This window comes from Tiliqua scincoides, chromosome 4, assembly GCF_035046505.1.
Source record: "Tiliqua scincoides isolate rTilSci1 chromosome 4, rTilSci1.hap2, whole genome shotgun sequence".
NCBI lineage: Eukaryota > Metazoa > Chordata > Lepidosauria > Squamata > Scincidae > Tiliqua > Tiliqua scincoides.
In genome coordinates this window covers 75,457,542-75,477,871 of record NC_089824.1, presented here as the reverse complement: position 1 = coordinate 75,477,871, position 20,330 = coordinate 75,457,542, and positions in this window count along the sequence as shown.

Genomic DNA, 20,330 nt, shown 5'->3' with positions numbered 1-20,330 from the left:
CGCCAGCACCACATCCTGTGGCAAGGAGTTCCACAGACCGACCACACGCTGAGTAAAGAAATATTTTCTTTTGTCTGTCCTAACCCGCCCAACACTCCATTTTAGTGGATGAGCTGGGTTTCAGGAAGAAACAAGGAAGCTTTGGTCATGCTTTATCTTTAAATCTGAACCAAATAAGAGGAGCTTATCATTTGCAAGACCGCCTTTCATCATTTATTATTTGCATATTGCTTAACCAGTTAGCCCAAATTTCTACAGGAGCTCTAATGTGCACACGTAGAGCTCATATTTTTTATTTATACAGGTATTTATATACCGCCTTTCTTTGGTCGTCAGATTTCTCCTCAGACTTTAATCCAAGGCGGTTTACATAGGCAGGCTGTTCTAAACCCCCCGTAGGGATTTTTACAATTGAATAGTTCTAGTCTTTCATAGAACTCCTTGTTCCAGCTGGATTCTGGCCTCTCTCTGGCCCCTTCGCCTCCCACGCTCCACTTGATAGCAACTCCCCTCTGCCACCTAGGGTCAGCTCATCAGTATATCAGCGTGTCATCAGTTCCCAGGTACTTCTGGTTGTTTCGAACTGGCAGCCTCAGATCTTCAGGCTTACAAGGCGGCAGCTCTACCAACTGAGCCAAACCTCCTGCCTGCCATATACCAGTAAAAGTGCCCCAGGCACTGCAGATCAGGAGCTGCAAAGTTGTTGCTTATGTGGGAGCTCCATGTGCACTTCAGAGTTTCCATGCACTCATGGGGATTTTCTGTTATCTTGTGTTCTGTTCTGCATGTGAAGCTGCCCATAGGTGACATGCCCAAGACCCACGGGCGACCCAATTCTGTCCCCAGCAGAGTTGCTGGCGGCAGCGGAGCCAAAATGACAACCACTGTATCCTGTGGCCCTGCGGAAACCACCAGAGTTTGTAAGGGTGCAGGCTCCGCAATGAGGCTACTTGAGTCTGCGCCAGCTATTTTGCTGGTGCAGACTAGACAACCTCCGTGTCGGACTTTGAAGCCCAACACAGGATGGGATCCAGTGGAGCTGGGTTCCACAGGTTCCACCCCCTCCTGGACTGGCCACTCCCCCACCCCACCCTCCCCTGCCCCAGAACACCTCTCCCCTGCCCCCAAAACCTGTACTGCCACCCAGTAGTGCAACATACCTTTGGGCACTCTGGTGGCATCTCCACTTGGCACTGAGGTCCAGGACCAAGTGGTATGGGCCCAGTGCCAGAGGCTGCTCTTTCCTGGGTGCCCTTACATGCCTTATGGCATGTTTGCAACACCTATCACCAGTGCTCCAGGAGTTTAGGATTGGGCTCTAAATCTCTGGCTCAGCAGTGGTCTGCATGCAGATCCTCCCCAATCCAAAGACAAGACTGGGCCACACTGGTTTCTATAACCCACAGTGAATTGTTAGAGAACTGATCCAAAGATACTGAAATCTGTGGCTGGAATATAATTGGCCATCCTCATCCCAGGCAAACCGGTGCTTGAACTGCATCCCAACGTAAACATTGGACACCATTCATCTTCTACTCAACTTGTTTCCTGAGGCTCTGCTGGCTCTAAAACAGCCTTTATATGCAAGTGCGGCAACACTCTGCCCTTTAATGGGGTAAGATGTCATTCTGAAGATATAGGCTGCTGCCCCTTCCATATGCATGTCTTTCATAGTAAAGGGATCAGTCCTAGAAGAACCCAGGCCTTTTGTTTAAGGCACTGTTGTGAGGACAAAGTGCTTCTCTTTTTTCCATTCCAATGAGGGGAGGTATCAAGATTTGAGGGATTTTCAAAGGGATTTTAAAGAGGCTACTTGGAGTTTAGAAATGCATTGTTTAGAAAGAGGGAGATGGAGTGGAAGAGGCAGCATTTATAAGCATGTGTATATGCCTAGTGTCTTACAACTTTACAATAATCAAAGTACTAAGATGAAATTTAAATCCAAACTTTGAGAGCTCACTGTATGACCTGGCACAATAGGAGTGTAATAAGCAAGGCAAATTCTTTTGACTTTGGCATCAATGAGATTGCATGAGAAATAAATTAGCGTGAAATTTGGCTCACTCTTGCCATTGTGGGCCTGTGTCATGCGGGTCTTTATAGAATCTTGTGGCGAGCAGAGCATTTCAGTGCATACAGACTTCCGGGTGGATTTAACCAAATACAGAATAACCATTACACATTTGTCGTTATCTCATGAATATATCTCTTTTAAGGAAGAATTGGCAAGCACTACAAACATTAATGAGTTACTTCAAATGTGGCTGATTGCTAACATGGAAAGCCCTAGAAAACAGCATACAACCCACATGTGAATGGTTGTAATTTGTCGCAATCACATGCATATATTTTACTATGTGTGTGCATACTGAGCAGCCGTAACTGAACACTGTGCATGTGTTCTGCATGTGCAATTATCCTTACAACTTTTCCTACAAAAAACAAAACCCAGATGTGGTGATGGCCACTAGCTTAGATGGTTTTTAAAGGATTAGCCAAATTAGCACTGGCTTCTGAAACAAAGAGACCTTCACACTTCTGTTTATTCTGAAATCACTTCTCTTTGTTCACTCACCAAATTTTCCTTTACCTGTTATTTCCTCAGGCTGTTCTTCTTCTGTTCATTTTTGGAACTCTTTTACAACATTATGCATGTTAACTTAGAAGTAAGTCCCCACCACATGCAATAGGACCTGTTTCTTTAATGTGTATTTTGTTACCCCACCCCCCCTCCAGAACAGCAGCACAATCTATGCAGATGTAGATTGCCTTAATGCCACTTTCTGTCTTTCTGAAGAAACCGTTTTGACAAGTCCAGTGACGTATGGGTGCTAGAGTCTTCCTGCTTTGCCTCTTCACTATTACTGAAAAGGAAATGATGAGTGTGTGTTCATGTATGAGAACTTGGGCACACTTTCAGCATTACTAGTCTAAAGACCATGCAAGATCATGCACCATTGTCTCTGTGGTTCTTGTTTTAATCTTTTTTTTCCCCACTTATATTTAGAAAAAATTACTATATTAACTGAAACAAAATAATTAATTGAAAATGGTCTTCTATGAGTTTGTCTTTGTCTTTTCTTTCTTGCTGGATTGCTTTTCTTGAAAAATTCCATCACTTGGGCACTGCAGGAATTTTTCCCTCTTCCAGGTCCACAAAAGCCACTGTGACAGCCTGGCTCAGTGAACACTTCCACACGTTTTTCTTCTTCTTAAAAACAATTGTTTTTTTGTGCTGCATCTATCTGCTGTCTAATTGAGGCACCCCCGGCCAGATCAGAGAAAGTACTGTTGATCCAACCTCTAGGGAAGGGAAAGTGAAGCAGGAATGAGTACCAGCAGCCATTTTAAATGCACACTCAAATGCTCCATTGCTTATCTTCGGTGTAGTGCTTGGTGCCTCTGCCCCTGTCAGACAGGCTAGTGGTCCTAAGGACACTTTGCAGAAAGTAAGTCCTATTGCTCTAAACAGGACTTACTTCAGACTTAACATTCAGGCATATTATTCTCTTCCTCCAAAGCTTTTAAACTGTTCAAGCCATCAGTAATAAGCAATCATTTTCTCTTCATTCCCACTGGTACAGTACAGAGAAAGTACTGCAGTAATAATACTACAATATGGGAAAACCTGCCTACCCTTAACACAGGTTCAAGAGAGTAAGTCCCACTGCCCTGGAGAACTTACTTCTGAGCTTACATTCTTAAGATCCAAGCGCTTTGACTTTATCAAAGGATGTGGGTTATTAAGGCACAGAGTCTTCTCTACTAAAAACAGAAGTGGGAGTTAGCTGTACGGGAGCAGTGAAGTGTAAACATCAGTCCATTATAACCCCTTCAGCTCTAGGCCCAGGGCTAGTGACATGCCATCACACAGAATCCCTTGTCTCTTTAACTTTCTGTAATTGGAATCCTGAATATCCAAGCTCGGTTTTAAACACAGAGCATTATTTCACATTTGTGAGTCATGACAAGAAAGTGGAAAAAAATGGTGCATCGAGGGACACACAAGTAAACCCTGTTGCTTCCACATATGTTCATTTTTCAAGGAAAGGGAAAGGTTTGGTCTGCCAGAACACTGCTTGCTCATGTGGACAGGTTATAATGGAATGTACATAACAAAACATGAATTATTCTCTCTCTCTCTCTCTCTCTCTCTCTCTCTCTCTCTCTCTCTCTCACACACACACACACACACACACACAGTGGAAGCTTTACAGGCAATGTTGTGTGGAGCAAGAAAGCAATGACCAAGCAATGCTAAAAGCTGCCCAGTCTGGAAGCAGCCAAACTGACCACAACCATTCTTTTTGTTTGTTTAAAGTACTTCTGCAACCCCTCGTTAAACATTTTATCTCACAATAGAGCTGGCTTTAATTACTACAGAACAGTTGCAACTCAAACATATTTGGTAACATTACTGTCTAGGTTCTAGAGAGCAGGGAACAAAACAGTGTATTGCATTCTGTGTTCATGTGCGTGCACTTACATGCAAGCATGTCAAGATGAATCCTCTCTGCCAGAAAGATTTAATTTCAAGAAACCTGGGGGCTGAAAGCTTAAGACCTCATGTGCATGTGTAACATTTTTTAAAAAGCCATCTCCAACATCTTCCCAGAAGGCAAGATAGGAACTGTGGCTTTTTCCCAAGAAAATAGGAACTGGCCCTTGAAAATACATTAGGGGCAGCCGAGGCATATGTAATATTAGAGGGGATATTATGTGCCTGCACTTCTGCACAGTAGAACATTTAGCTACTCATTAACTTTATCGTTTTCTTGCTCACACACACACATGCACACACGTTTTCCAATTTTTCACTTATGCTCACAGGATCTCCTTTTTCATCTTTGTTCGAACAAATGATGCCCTTTGGAAATAAGATTAAAATGAGTACCAGCAAGAGGGAAGTCTCCTAATGAAGCCTAATTGTTGTTTAACCAAAAACCTATGTAGAACCTTTTTTTCCCCTTCAGAATATCCTTTAATTTTGCAAAACATTAATTACGTCTTGTCATACAGATGTCTACTATGTACTTGCCACTGCAAAAAGGGATTAAAATAAAAGCCACATTAACACAGTTAAAAAAAAAAAAATCATCATTCTTCCACTCTCTGAAAATTTAAAAATGCAGTTTTTCTCAGACAGGCCCAGGGTACAATTGTATGCTTTAGAGACACCAATCTTGAGGTTTTGTATTTGTGGAGCAGGGCAGATTGAAGATATTGTACATTACCTGCTTCATTGTCAGCTTTATCAAAATCCTAGGGTAAGATTTTTGGAGCCTATTTTGGCTACCCTTCAAGGGGAGAACACACATATGAAATTGTATTGGTTACTTTCCGATTGTGAACCATCGGTCAACTATAGCGTGGCGCTGTTTGCCAAAGCTGCCGGGACTGTTCGTGCCAACTACCTGGGGGAAATAGCAGTAGATTGTAAAGGAGATTCCTTAATATGATGGGTGTAGGTGCCTTTTGTGCTTGATTTTGACCGCATTTTATCATTTTATCATTGTTTGTATCTTGGTGTATACTTGGATTTATACATTTTATCTTATTGTGATGGCTGTTAGCTAATACAATAAACAATTTTTGACTTGTAGAGACACCAGTCTGAGCAGCATAGGAAATGGCACATGTCCTCAGATGCTGGTGCGACAACAGCTACACCAGTTCTGCCACCATAGCCCTAGTTCCACTTGTGGATGTGCCACAAATGCAGTGGCACATCCACAAGGGGTGTAGCAAAGGGGTGCAGAGAGTAGCAACTGCACTGGGCAACAAGCTTTGGGGGGGGGCAACAACCTGAGCTTGACACTAGTGGCCAAAATTGTGAAAACCTTGGTATTTTTGAATAATACTATCATGTTATACCCCATTCAATGTGGAATTTAATGCAGAATGCAATGAAACAAACCACATCAAAATATCTCGATTCTATCAAAAGTTATAGCTAAATAGAAAATAAATACACAACTGCATTATGTAACGAAACTGGATTTTCTTAACTTATAACTGACCAATGATGATGTCACCACAATTAGTTGTGATGCTGTCAAAGAGAAGCTGGCCGCTTCGGAAGAAGCTGCCTTCTTCACACTGACCGCCTACCGCATCAAGAAAGGCTGATGGGACAGGCAGGTTCTTCTGGCTGCCCCTGCAGCTTTTCTCAACAGTCCTTAGAAATGGCCAGGTTTGCTCCGAATGACCGTGGCTTGGCTGTGAGTGAGGGGGACAGGATTGTGGCAACTGGATCAGGTTCTCCTGGCTGCCCCAGTAACCTTTCTCGATGCAGTCAGTTGGTCAGAGCAAAGCCAGCCGCATCTTTGGAAGTGAGGGCTGCAAGAGAGGGGGAGGAGATGGAAGTTACTGCATCGCTGGAGCCTTGCTGTCCTGGAAGAGCGTCGCCTGGAGTCCTGTGATCCCTGTGACTGCCCTCAGCTACACAACTGGTTGGTGAATTCAACCACTGCAGCTACTGGCCAAAAACCCTGACAGCGTTATGTTTTTCAGGACTGCACCATTGGTACATGGGGCAGAAAAGTCATTTCTCACAGAGTTTCAGTGGAAGCCCCATCTGGGGGGAATGACAGTGTTCTGAGCAATAGCACCCTACTCTCCACAGGGCACCAGTCCAATGACACTGATGTCCATGGTGATTTTCATTGTGGGACTTGTTCCTAGGGGCTGCTGGGAATGGCATCATCCCAGCAGGGGTTGGTCATTGGATCTAAGCCTTCCTCCATGTCTGCTTGGTTCAGTCTGGTGGCATTTCTCTGGTCACCAGTTTTGGAGGTGGGTAGGTGCGGTGATTGATTCCTTACGCATTTGGCCAATGTCAGGTTGACATCACTCTGACATCGAGCAGACATCAATCTGACACTGGGCTGACATCAGGCTGTCACACCCCTGCATCACCTGGCACAATCTTACCTGTTCCGGCCAGAGCTGCTGCTGGTTGCCAGTACTGCCAGCTCCCAAATACCTGCAAACATACTTTATGGTAGCTTTGCTACACGAGGAGTTGGCACAGGGCCAGCTGTGTTGTCTCATCACTTGGTTAGGATTGCGCTGGTAATTTTTAAAATGCTTTCACTTCCTTTAATTTTAGAGATTAATAGTCTTCAAATCCATCTTGTTGTCAGACTGGCTGATCTGGGTACCTTTGGGATGGACTTGTTTGCTCTCTCCTCCTCTCTCTTAGAGGTCTCCTCACAACACTCTCTCAAAGGGAGGAATTATGTCCGAGTCTATTTATGCTGGGCAGCACACCTCCCTACTCAAATCCCCTTTGCTTTTAGGGAAACTGCACAGATCTGAACATTAATCATGTTTCTGTGCTAAATATTGACTGGTGGGATTTTCAAGAAAACTCCCAAAGACTCATAACAAAAATATATGATGTGCATACTTGAAAACTGAATAAAGCAGTGAGTTGCAGTAAAGGTGTGAGCTCTGCAAAAATGAGCCAATGTTTATAATTGGCCAAGTTAAACAAGAGACAATTAGAGCTAACTCGGCCCCTTAAGATTCATAAATCCACAGTCAAGGCAATCCAGGAGAGATTGTGGGTGAAGCAGTTGCCTTAATTGTGCCTTGTTTAGTGTGGCAGTTTTAATGGGCAGCGCTATTCGGACTTGGCTCTCTTTGGAACTCTCACACCTCTGAAACCCGCTGACTGGGTTTTCTTTTTTCTTTGTTTGGCCTCTTTGTGTGCATGTGTGTGTGTGGACATGCTGCTTTCTGAATCAGATAACACTTTGCTTTGAGAGCATAATTAAATGGTATAAACTTACCATGAAACTCAGATGAACTCAGTCAGATTCAGGGGTGTGTCCAAGGGATTGGGGTCTTGTGGGGCTTGCACCAGGAATCCCATGTCTATAGAAGGACCCGCACTATGTCTGGCCAGCCCCTGAAGGAGCATAGGGACACTGCTGCTAATTGGCGTTGTGGGCAGTGACACTAAGGACAAATCATGTCCATCAGCTGCCCAGTTCCAAGGCACTATGGGGGACAGATAGCACGGTCACTTTCAAAGGGTCACTTTCAAAATTTGCGCTACACTGTCCAGGTGTCTCAGATGGCATGATTGACATGACACTGCTATAAACTGTGCCAATTACTACTTGCTAGAATTCGGATATTGTAAATATCTGGGCCACATAAAGGTAAATACACCAGAATGTCTGTACATTTTAGAAATTCTTTTGCTAAGTAGACCTCCTTCTGAATTTTTGTTTTGTATATAAATATTTTATTATAATAATTATCACAATAATATGGTAGAAGGCTGGCACTACTTCCTGCTGCTCTTACTTTTCCTTAGTCACATAAGGCTCCACCATTACCCAATAGGACAACTGAACTGCAACACCACCAGTGTTTATGTAGTCAACAGAGATGATGCTGTTGAACACTGGTGTTTCTGGAGGGGGGGGCAAAACGCTAAGTGTTGCAGCCTCCCAAATGCTGGTGTAAGGTGGACTCTCCCCCCTCGCCTGCAGAGCCTGTCGCAGCTGCAAAAGGTTTACACCAGTGTTTGGGAGGTTGCAACACTTAGCATTTTGCAGGAACGCCAGTGCTATTGAATGATAAGGGCCCAAATTACAAGAGGGGGGCAGAGAGCACCAGGCCCCTTTACATTTTGTAACAGGTCTCCTAGCCATTACAGAAAATAGGAGCATGGGGCTTGTGGCTTCCATTAAGGGTCTTCCTAATTTTCCCCTCATAATTTGGACACTGATGATAACTGATGATAGGCTGAGGCAAGAAGAGCAAACTATACCTTTTCATTTACTAATTTAGTATGCAATTTATTGTGGTCTATTATTTGCCCACCTGCCAGGAGCATGCATGTGTCTTCAGGCATGGAGCAGAAGAGACACATTTGGAAGTTGCAAATAGCACAGGGCGGATGAGGCGAAAACACAGAGGGAGGAGGCAGTCCTTGCCCTTGGTTTGGAAGTGAGATTCAAGGATAGAATTTCTGCTTCCACCCACATTCTCCCTGGTTCTTTTACTCAGAGTGCAATCCTAACCAACTTTCCAGCAGTGGCATAGCTGTGCCAGTGGGGCATATGCTGCATCCTGAAGTTGGGGGCAGTCATGGAGGCCTCCTCAAGGTAAGGCAATGTTTGTTCCCTTACCTGGGAGTTGCATTGCCCTTATGTCAGTGCTGGAAAGTTGGTTAGGATTGCAGCCCAATCCTGAGCTGCCCGGAGCGCGCATCCCACGCACCTCAGCCTACCATGAGCGGAATCTCAGGAGAAGGGGACTTTCATCCCCTTCTTCCAGGTAAGGGAAGCAGCCCTGCAATGGGGCTACTCATTTTACCACCAACCAAAAGGTAAAGGTAAGGTAAAGCTGTTCATGTAGGGCGCTACATGAATGGACAGGACTGGGTGGAGCACAGCTCCACCGGACCCATCTCCTGCCTCCCCACTCCCTCCCCCTGGCAAGCTTTCTGCCTGCCCTCTCTTCACCCCCGCCTCCCCATCACGCCTCCCGCCTGCCCTCTCTCCGCCCTCCTCATGCCTCCCCCCTCCACGGAATGCCTCTTCCCCACCCCCACCCCACCCCGCCCCTTCTTACCGTGCCGCTGCTGGGCTAGCACGGGTGCTGGCCCAGCAGTAAACCTTGCAGGTGTGCCTTGCGGCACATTTGCAACATTGCGCTCTTGCGCAAAGCCGGAGCACCGAGCTCAGGATTGGGCTCTCAGTCGCTTCCAGTCCTCCCCACAGCTAGTTATGAACAGGGGAGGGGGCAGCAGAGGTTGGTGCAGTGGCAGCCGTGGCCCTCAATGTATCAGGAAATTTAGAGGTGTATATGTGGCATATGAGTTGCAAAATGGAAACCCAATTGATTTGGAAGGTGAAGAAAGACACAGCAAATTATTTTTGAATTTCTATCCCAGTAAGATACAACTGTCATCCCATTCATTATTCTACCATTGCAGAAGTTCACTTCTTCCAACAGCAGCTTTTATATATTTAAACTGATTTTCTGTTGTTCTATATATATAATTTTGGGAACCTTTGAATCTGGTATCCATGCCAGGGCTCAGCGGTGAAATGTGAGAATGGCCGTCAAAGTGGCTATGCCAAAATCCGTTCCCTTCAGCACTCATCAGAGACAACCCATTGCCATCTGGGATGAGGAAGAAGAAGAGCTTCCGGCCCTGTCACTCCTGTCAGAAATGAAGCACCGAGTCTACAGTAATCCCATTGTTTATTGAACAGCAATTTCTACCTACTTAAAGCCATGAACGGAAGAACTTGGAAGTCTATGGCAAGGAAGATATTACAAGAAGGGAAAATTGCGGAGGGATCAGTTTGGAAAGAGTAAAAATGTTTCTCATGTTTTCTTGACATACAAGTAAAAATGTTTGTATGACATTCCTATGTTGGTCAATAGAAAGACAAGCCTCGTATCATTTCATAAACACAATTTTGTTACACTTATACTGTCAAACCATCAGTCTATCTTGCTCCAAATTGTCGCTAGGCTTAACAACAATGAGAAATACATACGCTTGATTTAGAAATAGGCCTCATGTCAGCTTGCTCCATGCTGTGCTTCAGAACAAGCTGAAAACCTATTATACAATGTAAGAGCCCAGATCACAGTCTTCTAAAGCATTGTTTGGTAGGTTGTGAAGGAAAAAGAATATGTTTGAGAGTTTGGCTTCCAGAACATTATGGCCCAATCCTATCCCCCTCTCCCACTGGCCTAGTGCTGTGCCAGTGGAGGCTGCATTAGGGCTGTCATAAAGCAGCCTCTGCCGACAAGTGTACTGGGTCTGCTGGTGGGGAGGCCACAGCAGCCTCCTCCATGCCAGTGGGCTGACAGACACCTGGAATAGCAGGAAAGTCCACACTGGGGGCTGAAGGGAGGTGGAAAGGGGTTGAACGGGATGAGAGGTGGGTGGAACAGAGGAGAGGTGGGTGGAACGGGGTGGCGATGGGGTGGGGAGGAGGGCAGATCAGGCCCAGGAGGGAAGTGACATCAGTGGCAGCAGTACATGCTCAATCCTGAACTCCTTTCCAGGCCTGATCCACCTGCATGGAGCAATGCGGACGTGCACCAGCAATCAAGCTGGCACAGGTCTGAGTTGCCCCATGTGGTTGCTGTGGCTTACCCTCAGGCAAGGGGACAAGTGTCCCCTTACCCGAAGGAGACCACCAGAAAATCTCCCACGTGATGATGATTTTCCCAGCACCAGTGCCGATGCATTGCTGTGTGGGGATTTAGGTAGGATTGGGCTGCCCATCTTAAACACATTTACATGGAAGTAACTGACACTGCTAGCAGTGTGTAATGGAAGATCAGAAGATCATCAGGTGGATGATGTGGTATTGACAGCGATTCCCTGTTTTGACAGCTGTTTGACAGCTCTGGGAAGGGCAGGGCTGGCTCCACAGCTGTAATCAATCAAGGCCAATGGAGACCTGGATGGACACCTGAGCTTCATTTGCCCTTGATGGGACTTTGAATGGACATGGACTGAAGGGATGGCTCACCTGAGCCTAATTTGGAGCTAATGAGGTAGCTCACAGCTGAGCTGCATTTGGATCATGAGACATCCAAGGATAAAAGGCAGCTTTGGAAGGAGACAGAGCTACCCTGACCCAGGACCAAGAGCGGGACCCTGACCCAGCCGGAAGCTGGACCCTGACCCAGAGTGAGGAGCAGGACGCTGACCAGAGGGAGGACCCTGACCCAGAGCCAGAAGCGGGATGCTGACCCAGAGGGAAACCTGGACGGACCCACACTGGGAGAAGGGGACTGCCAGAACTCTGCTGGAAGACACAGAAGAGAGGACTGCCAGGACCCTGCTGGAGGAGACACTCTGCTGGAGAGAACACTGCTGGAGAGGAGGAAATCTACTGCAGAAGATTGGACTGGGAATACTGGATGGGGAAGACTGGACTGTGCTTTGGAGACTGGATTGGATTTCGACTGGAGGCTTCAGACCTCTACCCACTAAGTTAAGTGGAGTTTTGGGGAGGGAAAGCCTCTGGACAAGAGGACTTGCAGGGAGTATATGTGTTTGTAGCAATAAATTCTTGTTAATTGCTATAGATAAGAAGTTCTGTGTTTATTCCTTTGCACACCACAGCTGTTGTTCTTGGGAAAGGGAAAGGGGGTTGTTAATTAGCCAAAAAGCAGGCATTAGAAGGGAGTTGAGATATTTGGCAGAACACAGTGCTACTTGCTGCTCAATTGATGCTCTTTGCTCTGCTTTTAAATTCTCTGTTTACAGTTTCAATTTTTAAAATATCATTCCTTAAGTCCTTTTTCAGACTGCAACCAAACAAAATCCCATCGCAAAATCTCAGAATGAATACGAGTCAAGCAGCTGTATATTGCTATAGCAGTTCTTTGTTCGAAACTAAGGATTAGAGGCTGTGCCTTCTGAATGACCTGCTATTGCCAGCTCCTGCAGAATTTAGCATGTCCTTTAAAACTTCCAGCTACTGATGCCATTACGTGATTTTCAAAAGCCACTAATATAATGTGAACCAGTTGTGAAAGTGGGCAGGCACAAAGTTAACACAAACAGCCTGATCCTAGGCATAGTTGTTGGAAAGTTAATTCCACTGAATTTGTTGGTTTCAGTTGATTGCCTAGAAGAGCATGTAGAGGATTGCACACTTGCTAAGAAAAACATTTCAAGCACTCATCACTCAGCTTTGAGCTTAAGAAAAATACGTTGCCCGTTTTCATCACTGCAATGTGCTGCTACATACAAATTAAGTGAAATAAAGGACTTGTTCTAACCGGTATGATGTGGTTCTCCAAAAATCCACCACCTGGATGCCCTTAAAACTATTACAAGTTCCTAAAAAGAAAGAGAGCATTCCTAAGGGTGACAGAAAACAGGATAGCAACCTGTATGGTTTCAGGGACGAATGTTCTGCACAGCAAGTTAATTAAACACAGGTACAGATAAACTGCAACAATTTTCCATTACTTGCCTACTCCCAAGCACTTCTAACTAACAGGACTCCCAGGGTACAAACAAATCCACATGTAATAGCTTTCAAATGACTACTTGGTGGAAGAAATGCTATGCTGGGCAAAGGAGCTATTGAGAAAGAAATATTTGTGCCTGTCACCTTCTAAATGCATAGTAAACAACCCTGGGAAACATGATCAGAAGATTGGTGGGACTGAGTTCTTTTGCACTTCCTTCAAAGCCCAGGTCAGATCTGCAAAGAAAACTTTACATGCTGCAATAGTAACTGCATCAAGAATGAAAGGCAACCCAGAGTAGAAGAATTGTCCTGGTAGGTAAGTGGCCTAACAATGCTATGCTTGTAATGCTTGAATTTCGGAAATCACAAAGGAAGTCACAACACTAGTAGATCCTACCATGTGATCTACTAAGTTCAGATGCACCTAGAGCAGTGTTTCTCAAACTGTGGGTTGGGACCCACTAGGTGGGTTGTGAACCAATTTCAGGTGGGTCCCCATTCATTTCAATATTTTTTTAAAAAAATATTAGACTTGATACTATCATGGTATGTGACTGCATTTAGGGAACTGTTACAGACCTGTACTTTTAACAAGCTACTATATATATTCTTTTAACAAAGATAATCAACGGGACTTACTCCTGGGTAAGTATGGGTGGGATTGCAGCCTAGAATTGTAAAAGATTTTCCTGCTTGATGATGTCACTTCCGGTCATGACATCATGTCCGGTGGGTCCTGACAGATTCTCATTCTAAAAAGTGGGTCCCAGTGCTAAATGTGTGAGAACCACTGACCTAGAGGGATGGATCCACAGGGAAGCAGCAAGCCAACCACATCTGCAATGTAACATACTGTCCATTCTGGGCAGCAATGATCCATTTCTTTTCTGTACAGGAAGGAAGATAAAACATCTGGAATTGCATCACTTGGGCCGCTTAGACTTTCTGAAGTACATTTTCATCAGCATGTTATTGTTTTTAGTATCAATATAAATATTTCTTTATTCTGCAACTGCTAATTATATCAACATAAACTTAATTTATAGTGATAATCACAAGCCTAATTTTGTACTGCTGCCAAACCTCACAACTGAGGCTTTGAGGCATCGTGTAAATTTAGCCATTAGCAATCACGTAAATGCTCCCATTACCCATTACTGATATTGGCTAAAGAACTTTTTAATTGACTTCTTGAAATTTATAGCAGATGGTGCAGCCTGTGAGCTGAGATCCTGCGAGCTCTTTCATATTCTCCTTAAGGCTCAATGCAGCACAAGAATCTGGAATATCTAAGATGGCTCTTTAGCATATAAAACAGAAATCTCAGTATATTTAGTGTTTCTGGTTAATACAAGTCAGTTCAAAACATTGATGGATAAAATGCATCTCACAGCTTTTTCATATTGTATAGGAATAAACATGCCTGTTAACTTGGGTTGCAGCTCAGTGGCTGAGTGCCATTGGTATCTCTGGGTGGGACTGGGAAAGACCCCTGTCTGAAACCCTGGAGACAGCTCTGGACAGTGTGTCAGCTCACTCTGGAGGGGATAGTATCTGGTGCAAGTCACCCACTCCAGGTGCCATCCCCTGCCTCTGCCTGGCCCTCCCCTGATCCATCCCTATCCTCCCATCCCTGCCCCATTTCGCCTACCCCACTGACCTACCAATATGACCTGGGTTCCTTTTCACTGATACTGCCATGCACAGCTCCATTCGCCTCTGAAAGACATTGTATGCTGCTGTAAAGTGTGTACTCCTGCCAGAATGCTAGTTCCCATGGCAGTAGCACACAACAGGATTGGGTCATTAATATGTGAACGCTTTGCACGAAGCCTGGTTAAAAACTGGGATGGTATGCTGAGCTGCCCTTCTCCATTTCAACACTGACCCCTAAAATGCTACCTCATGCCCTTACTCCTCACAGCCATACTAACCTTTCTGCATCCAGGAGGAGGAAAAGCAATGAAGGATGCTTTATGCTGCCATAGTTTCCAATAAAAATTGTTACCCTCTTCATCATGCATGCTCTCAGCTGTGCAAGCATGCGTACGTAAAGAGGCCAGGCACTCTGGGATAGACTAGCTGATTCTGGAAAGCAAGGCTGCTCAAGCACCACCTTGTATGTAGCTATATCCCACCTGCTTAGCTTCTGGGGAATGAATTAATGCAATCTTTACTCAGAAATACTTTGAGGTACAGTGTGTGCACATGCATCTTTTGGGCAAAATAGCTCCCTGAGGCATCTGTTGGGCCACTGTGAGATATAGGAAGCTGGACCAGATGGGTCTGTGGCCTGATCCAGTGGAGCTCTTCTTATGTTCAATCTGTATACAACCATCCTTGATGAAGTCACAGGATTCATGAAGATATACACTTCATGTATACACATGATATACACATGAAGATATACACTGAAACATATACACTGAAACAGAGAAGGAGGAGCCAACAGTGGATGAACAGACATGTCTCCAGGGGCTCCTGAGACAGTCTGTTTTCTCCCAAAAAAACTGCAGGTCTGAAGAGGATCTGAAGATCTTTATCAGGAGAGATAAGATCTTTCCAGGGTGCAGGTACCAGAGATTTTGAAAGCCCAACTGCGGGGGGGGGGGGGCTTTCTTCTCAGAAACCTAATTGTCAGGGACAGTATTGGGGGAGGTGCAGTGTCTGCAATCAAGCTGCTGGCTCCGTGCTAAGATACCATATGGAAGAAAAAGCATGAAGCTTTTAAGTTTAAGTTGGAAATTTAAGATAGTATGTGTTATTGTCCCCGGCTTTGATTGACTGATTTGGCTAAAAGCCCTGGATACACTGAAGGCATTAATGAGAAACTTTTTAAGGATGTTGAAAGTGCTCTTTATCTTTGTAGTGGAATAAATCGGTCGTGGATTATAATTATAAATATAATTTGGTGTGTGGACTAAAATCCAGAATTATTTATTAGACTTGAAAGAGTTTTGTCTCCTTGAGACTGTTTCTTTCGTTTTGTTTTTCTCCATTAATCACACTGTTATCTGTAAGAAAAATTCAAAAAATGCCTGACTGAAAAAACATGTGGTGGAAGTAAGGAGAATAATACACTGTGGACATCTTGTGGATTAGAGAGAAATTGCAAGATAGAGCCTGTTCCAGATATTTGGACTCAAATGATCCTCAAAAATTTGGAAAAATTGCTCACAATGAGAAGACAGCAGTTGAGTTGGTCCTTGCAGATTCAAGCCAGTTTAAAGACTCTCTCTCAACAGATAGACATGTGCAAGGAGCAATTGGAAGATGTGAAGAAAACAGAAGATAAACAGAAGGAGAAAACGGAAAAGATGATGGTGAGGGATGAAATCATCATCATAAGAGTGGATACAGAAATTAGAAGAGTGGAAAATCAACAGGATCTAGAGGGGACGCTGATAGAGATTGAAATAGAGAAGATAGACAGAGTAACACAGGTGCACAAAACACAAAATTTGTTGGAACAAGAAGAAGAAAACATATCCAAGTTAATTGGAAGAATGAACATACCTTATACAAGAAAGTGTGGGCTTATTGGATTCTGTTATGGAGATAAATTATTAAAGATATTACAGGAGAAAAATGGAAAGAAAGAAAAAGAAACCTGAGGGTTAAAGAAAATTGGAGGATTTTATTTAGTTAATAACTGGTTTAAATTTACTTAAAAAATAAATATATATGAAATTGATATATATGAATTAGAATGAATTAGGAAAAAATAGCTGGAAATGTTAGCATGTGGATGAATTGTGTTATAGGTGGTTATTATGTTAAAGAAAAAAATGTAATCAGATTGGAGAATTAGATTGGAGAATGGAAAAGAACATATTATAAGAGATAGTTGGTTTTATTATAATTTGGAAATTAGATTATTATTATTTGATATTAATGAGTAATTGAACTAGTTGAGATGATAAAAAGTGAATATTTAGAAAAGATATTATAGGGAATTAGGAAAAATCTATTATATTTGATATAGTATTGGCAACCTTCAGTCTCGAAAGACTATGGTATCGCGCTCTGAAAGGTGGTTCTGGAACAGCGTCTAGTGTGGCTGAAAAGGCCAATCCGGGAGTGACAATCCCTTCCACACCGGGAGCAAGTGCAGTCTGTCCCTGGTCTGTCTCCCTGGCTATGGGCCTTCCTTCTTTGCCTCTTAGCCTCAGACTGTTGGCAAAGTGTCTCTTCAAACTGGGAAAGGCCATGCTGCACAGCCTGCCTCCAAGCGGGCCGCTCAGAGGCCAGGGTTTCCCACTTGTTGAGGTCCATCCCTAAGGCCTTCAGATCCCTCTTGCAGATGTCCTTGTATCGCAGCTGTGGTCTACCTGTAGGGCGCTTTCCTTGCACGAGTTCTCCATAGAGGAGATCCTTTGGGATCCGGCCATCATCCATTCTCACGACATGACCAAGCCAACGCAGGCGTCTCTGTTTCAGCAGTGAATACATGCTAGGGATTCCAGCACGTTCCAGGACTGTGTTGTTTGGAACTTTGTCCTGCCAGGTGATGCCGAGGATGCGTCGGAGGCAGCGCATGTGGAAAGCGCTCAGTTTCCTCTCCTGTTGTGAGCGAAGAGTCCATGACTCGCTGCAGTACAGAAGTGTACTCAGGACGCAAGCTCTGTAGACCTGGATCTTGGTATGTTCCGTCAGCTTCTTGTTGGACCAGACTCTCTTTGTGAGTCTGGAAAACGTGGTAGCTGCTTTACCGATGCGCTTGTTTAGCTCGGTATCGAGAGAATGTGTGTCGGAGATCGTTGAGCCAAGGTACACAAAGTCATGGACAACCTCCAGTTCATGTTCAGAGATTGTAATGCAGGGAGGTGAGGCCACATCCTGAACCATGACCTGTGTTTTCTTCAGGCTGATTGTCAGTCCAAAATCTTGGCAGGCCTTGCTAAAACGATCCATGAGCTGCTGGAGATCTTTGGCAGAGTGGGTAGTGACAGCTGCATCGTCGGCAAAGAGGAAGTCACGCAGACATTTCAGCTGGACTTTGGATTTTGCTCTCAGTCTGGAGAGGTTGAAGAGCTTTCCGTCTGATCTGGTCCGGAGATAGATGCCTTCTGTTGCAGTTCCAAAGGCCTGCTTCAGCAGGACAGCGAAGAAAATTCCAAACAAGGTTGGTGCAAGAACACAGCCCTGCTTCACTCCGCTTTGGATGTCAAAAGGGTCTGATGTGGAGCCATCGAAGACAACAGTGCCCTTCATGTCCTTGTGGAAAGATCTGATGATGCTGAGGAGCCTGGGTGGACATCCAATCTTGGGGAGAATCTTGAAGAGGCCGTCTCTGCTGACCAGGTCGAAAGCCTTTGTGAGATCTATGAAGGCTATAAAGAGTGGCTGTCGTTGTTCCCTGCATTTCTCCTGCAGTTGTCTAAGGGAGAATACCATATCAGTGGTGGACCTGTTGGCTCGGAATCCACACTGCGATTCTGGACAGACGCTCTCTGCAAGTACCTGGAGCCTCTTTAGTACAACTCGGGCAAACAGCTTTCCTACAACGCTAAGGAGAGAGATGCCGCGGTAGTTGTTGCAGTCACCCCTGTCACCTTTGTTCTTGTACAGCGTGATGATGTTTGCATCCCTCATGTCTTGAGGTACTCCACCTTCTCTCCAGCAGAGACAGAGGATTTCATGCAGCTCAGTGACGATGATCTAGCAATTTGATATAGGAAATATATAAATGAGTAGAAGAGTTAGAAGTAGGTGGAAGAATTGTTTTATATGTTATACTTTGGTAATTAGATTATTTTGTTTTAATATTAATGAGTAATTGAAGTAAGTTTATGTTTGATAGAAAGTAAAAATTTAGAAAATATAGTACAGGGCATTAGGGAACATTTAGTATATATTATATAAATAAATGGATAAACTAATAAGAGGCAGAAGTAGATGAGTAGTAGATTAGGAGATATAGTATGATTAATGAGAAATGATATATGGTATTTGGCACTCCTAAATGTATGTTATATGTTTGTATGTCTATGTGTGTTAATTAAAAATAAATAAATAAATAAAAAGATATACACTGGAACAATGCATACACTGAAACATATGTGAAAAGATAATACAAACTTTTTTATCTGGAACGAAATCTGAAAGAGAAAATAATGTTCCGTACATAAAATGTGCCTGATAAGCCTAGCATTGTGGTAGGCACTGCTTTTTAAAAAAAGAAAGAAAAGAAAAAAGTACTCCAAGAAAACAAACAGGAAATGTTTGCCATCTTCATGCTTTCTACAGACTGGAGCCATTGTCTCCAGTCCTATTTAAGCTTAGCCAATATTTGGTTTGGAAAATGTAACAGGCATGGACATCCTGCCTCCAAAGCAACTGTATCAGTGTAATTTGGGCTATAACATTATTCAGTAAAAATCTCAAGGCATATTACTGTTAAACCCAGCACTGAAATGTGAAGCAGAAAATATTTATTTCATTAAAATAAAGACTCCTTTCACCATAACATAACCTTAAAATGGAGAAATTCAGGAGCTACAACTGAACAATCTAAGATCTTTTAGTTCCACAGCATGAGGTACCCTACAGTATTATACTAAAATTATTAGGTTAGAAATGTTGAAGGCGTCCAGCAGTTTTATTTGTGATTTAAATTACTTAGAAATCCTTTTAGAAATAGATTAATGTGTAACTTTTTTTTAAAAGACCCAAAACATTATCACTGCATGAGGTACAGCCTTTACACAAAGGATATGTATTATGGTTTTATATTTTGGCATTGTGTCTAAAAAGTTATGATTAAACATACTTTTTCAGAAGTTCTTTTAACTCTTTTATTACAAGCTTTCCCCTCTTTTTTTCTTGCTTTTTCCCCTCTAATATCTCTAACAGGTAGATATATTAATATAAAATTTGATCAAAAGGAAGATATATTGTAATGGTTAGAAACAAAATTTGCAGAGAATTGTGCAATCTCAGTGCATTCCAAACACTATGATTTATTTAGGTGGACTGAACCATCTAGATTCTGACACCCTCCACTGGGGAAAAAACCACTGTCTGCCAGCACTCAAACCACTAAGCCAAGGTACTGGAAAATTGCAATACTTGCCCAGGAAAGATGACTGTCTCAAATCTTCATTCAGTGAAAGTCAATTGTGCATTGGACTCCATGGATTAATTAAGGCAGGGGAAGTAGTTCCATGGTTCAATGAAAAGTGTGGCTTTCCTGGCATGTGGTTCTGTGGCCTCTTGACAGCAATCCTGTGAACAGCATGCTACTGGTCTAGCTCTGTGCTCTCCAAACTGGTGCCTCAGACCAAGTATACATATATAAATGCGTGTCTCCTGCACATCTTGAATAAAATAGAAATAAAATAATGACCA